The sequence below is a fragment of the Neopsephotus bourkii genome, unplaced genomic scaffold (genome assembly GCF_033783945.1).
Source record: "Neopsephotus bourkii isolate Nb327-2 ecotype Australia unplaced genomic scaffold, CSIRO-AGI_Nbou_v1 NB_1616, whole genome shotgun sequence".
NCBI lineage: Eukaryota > Metazoa > Chordata > Aves > Psittaciformes > Psittacidae > Neopsephotus > Neopsephotus bourkii.
This window is the reverse complement of record NW_026902091.1, coordinates 65,756-69,861: the sequence shown is the minus strand read 5'-3', so window position 1 is coordinate 69,861 and position 4,106 is coordinate 65,756. Positions and strand designations below refer to the sequence as shown.

Genomic DNA, 4,106 nt, shown 5'->3' with positions numbered 1-4,106 from the left:
ACCCCAGAAGAGAAATACCAGGTGGAACACACTGATATTTAGATACTCCATAGCATATTACAGAGATCTTCAGAATAACTACTAAGAACAAGTAAAACAGCAAAGATTTTAGAATTGATAGTAAAGATGGACTCTTAATTGAGGCAGGAAGATGATAATTTCTTATTAAATGAAGACTTTAGTTTCCTATTGTTAAAACTGTAGGTTGATGTCTTGACAATGGTTCAGTTTTCTTAAGATGATGTTCACTTTAAACCAATATTTAGAATATTAAATTGAAAGTATTATGCTGTCTGTGGTAATATATTGCTGTTAACATTTGTAATCCATATAACGTGCTGTTAAGGAGTGATATGATTAGTTGAAAAGAACCTACCAGGTCAGTTAGACAGGAAATCATTCGTTTTATTAGACATTTCTATACTTGGATAAAACAAATGATATTATTTGTTAGTATCATTTCAGATCAAATGTATGTCATGCTGATGTTACTGGAAAAAGATGGAACTGGAAACAAATTTTTTGTAGGAGCAACTTTTGCCCATTTTCAAAAAATAATGATGAAGCTCAAGGGAGGCTGTGTATTTTGGTAGTTTTCTTTGTTAATTTTTCAAATTGCTGCAATTTTTAATCTTTTCCCTATGTTAAAGTTAACAACAATATTAAAGTTATAAATTAGTGAGCATTCTCATTTGTAAGAATGGTATTTTATTTGTGAACATCTTCACTGCTAAAGCTCCACTTAAAAGCTCTTTAGATTTCTCCTCATTCCATTATTCCTGTTAGACATCTGTTTCAGAACTTCACTGATTATCAGAAATGTCCTCCACGTGTCTGCAACATATTTATGATTAATGCTAAGATTGTCTTTTGCTTAAGACTTCTTTTGCTTAAGACTGCTTTTGATTCTCTTCTTCCTATTTCTTATATGTACATCTGGAAACAGTAGCTGTATCTTCACAACCTTGGTTTTACTGGGTCGAAAAAACACCAGTCTGCAAAAATACCTCTGAAAGTTCTTAAGGCAGGCCATTTGCCACTCCATCCATCTCAGTAGTTTTCCTTTTTTTTTGATAAACCCCAGCAAATAGAGTTGTACCATTGCCTAGATAAATCCTGTTCTGTACCTTGCACCTACAGGGCTGGTGTCTTTGCTTGACTTGTATGTAATGTTTTTCTTTGCATAGTACTTTGTTAGGTTTGCAGATGGGGATTGAAGTGTCACTTTTGTGTTATTTTCAAAGATGGAGTTGTTTGAGTGCCCAGATAGTTCCTACTTACTGTGTTTCAGCGTTGTAGCAATTACATAGTGACAATTAACATTTCAGATATTTCTGTATGTTTCATTGACAGTCTCTGAAGTTTCTATGGGTAATGATGATTATGAGCCCATACAAATAGCTTATAATTGCTTTTTTTTTTTTTTGGAAAGAAAAAATACTATGAAAAGCATGATGATGCATTATTCAACTGTCCTTTTTCACATTGTAGATACCTACTGATGTCCATCCTCTGAACTCAGGTTGTTAACATTGCACAGAAAACTGGTTTATCTCCAAGAGGAATCCTGAGGCTCTTCTTGGTCTGCATAGTCAAACATTTGACCAATAATCTCCGTATCAGTTATAACGTGACCCTCAGCCCTGTCTGCCCCTTCTAGGTCATGCTCAGCTCTTGGTTGCACCACCTCCCTTTGCCATGAATCAGCTCTTTTTAGCTCAAGGGCCTGGCAGCAAGCACAGAATTGTGGGGCTTTGCTGCAGCCATGAAACCTTCCAAAACTTCAGTGGAAACCAGAGAATATATCAGTGTCAGGCTGGTCTGCAGCAGCCTCATTCAGGTCTGGGCGCTATGCCAGATTTTGTGTCGTTTCATTCCTTCTAACTTGCAATGGATAATAGCACTGCTGTGACCAATTTGGGAGGGTTTTTAACTTTTAAAGTACAGGCTGAAATCCTGCCACAGGATGAGAGACACTTCAGATGGTCAAATTCTGTTCCATCATGTGAAATGAAGTAGAGATTTCTCAAGCTTGCCATTAATTTTCCTTTACTTGTTAGTTAGCATGAGGCCAGTAATAACTAATTAGTTTAATAAGCAATATATATTGTCGTATTTTACACTATTGTCCACTTTACTGTTACTTGGACAAAATAGGCTATTTATTCTTTTTTAAGTGTTTTTGTTGTGCTTGTCATGCGTATAAAAATTTACAATCCCCCATACTTCGGTAGACCATTGATACTTACACATGGATGTTTGGAGGCTTCCTAGACCAGGGTACAAATATTTCTTGGAAATAAGGTGGGAATATTCTGTGAGAGGTTCTGTATCACATCTCCAAAGCCAAAATTGCCATTGGTTTTGAGAGACCAAGGTGTACAAAATTAAATATTAATAAATATAGTAAATACTTGGATTTCAGAAGAGAGATAAATATTTGTTGAAAGAGATATTTTACAGAAAATAATTTTAAAGAAGAAAGTATTATCTTTTTTAGTATTTAGTTTTCTTCTGGAGTTTTACTAAACATCCCCATTTACATTTGCTATAAGGAGTTTAAAAAACCCACTAACCCATAAAAAGGAGACAGTTTTCTACTAAGTTACCAGGTTTTTAGAGTGCTTTCTGTAGCAGTGCCTTTTGGTGTCCTGCCTGTTGATTTCTCCATGAGGGAACTGGCTTTAATCTGAGCAATTTGCTTGCTCCTTCTGCGCACCTTTCTTCTGCAGCACTTGTTTCTTGGGTAGTTGCCCCAAATGCAGAGCTCCAGAAGGATGTGTGAACCATTCCTCACTCTTACTGCCTGTACCCCCCAAGCAGCAAAGCCTTCCTTCTGTGGCACTATCACAGGTTTCTGGGTGGGTGAGGACCACTGGTAACATCCACAGCCAGGTTTGGCAGGTTTGATTTGTGCATCACGAGCCAGAAGCTAGGATTCAGGGCAGGGGCTGCTTTGGTCAGTATAAGGTGATCCTGGTGTAGTGTGGCACAAGGAGATTAAGTGAAGTGGTAGGTGGGGTGTTGCTTCACACACACACAAGAATGTACTCGTTGTAATTTATGCAGGGTTTTAGAAGGGTGTTATCTGATGTGCCTGGGCTACAAATGCAAATAGCAGAGCTCTGCAGTAAGGGTTAACACAGCCGTACCAAAGTCCTTGCTGACCTCAGGACAGCTGAATAGGGAGAGTCTCCTTGTGCCGTTTGGAGCCACTCTGCTTCCTGAGCCTGCGGGAAACGAGGGGAGGGGAAGGGAAGGGAACATGACTGCCAATATCTTCTTCTGGGAGGCTGCCAAGAGGAAGTAGCTTTAATTTCTGTGGAGGGCTCGGCAGTTCCCAACCATTGGAGCCATCTTTCTGGGAAGCACCATGCCTCTTCCAGGCACTTTCAGGAGGAGAGGCTGTGCACGCCTTGGTCTGGATTTTTATCCTTGGGGAAACACGGCTAGGAGCAGCACTAGTTGGGCACTAGTAAGAACATCTATATTGGGATGTGTAGGCTTCTGTTTTATTTTGGGCTGTTCTTTTGCCCTGGATTAATTTTTCCCCAAATTCTTCAGCTGGTCTGCTCAGTCTGTGCATGGGAAGCTGCCTGGGCATCTGCAGATGGATGAAGTACCTGTGTAGTGACTGGAATGAGATGGAAGGCTGCAGGGCAGCTCCTCACTTCCCTGCTGGGTAACAAAAGAAAGAGATCCTCTGGTCCCCATAATCTGAAGCTGTGGCTTATTAAACTAAATAACTTTGTTTTGTTTTGTTTTTTCTTTTGAGTTATTTATTATTACACCTTTGCTCAGTTATCGAATTGGAATTAAATGGTGGAAGAATTTGCTCTGCATGTAAATGACAGACTGAAACTACTTCTTTTTGCTGTGGCACTTTATACACAGTTTCCTTAAGCCCAAATGAGTAATCTTTCCATAATGAACTTGAGTATGTCTTTCACACGAGTAGTTCCAGTGACTTTAGTGAGATTTCATGCCTTAATAAGCAAGCGAGATTTTACCTTTGAGAACACCAAATCCTTTCGGAAAAATACTATAATGTTTAAGCAGAAAAGGAACCAAAGAATTTATAGATTAATGACTCAACCCTACAGAAC

General features: G+C 38.9%; 1 long non-coding RNA gene across 1 annotated transcript; it reads left to right on the top strand.

The window, feature by feature from the left end:
- Positions 1 to 1,952: 1,952 nt before the first annotated feature.
- LOC133222755 (uncharacterized) lies at positions 1,953 to 3,758 on the top strand. Its single transcript, XR_009728367.1, has 3 exons — positions 1,953 to 2,015; positions 2,733 to 2,861; positions 3,565 to 3,758. It is a non-coding gene; the product is annotated as an uncharacterized LOC133222755 (long non-coding RNA).
- The last annotated feature ends 348 nt before the right edge of the window (positions 3,759 to 4,106 follow it).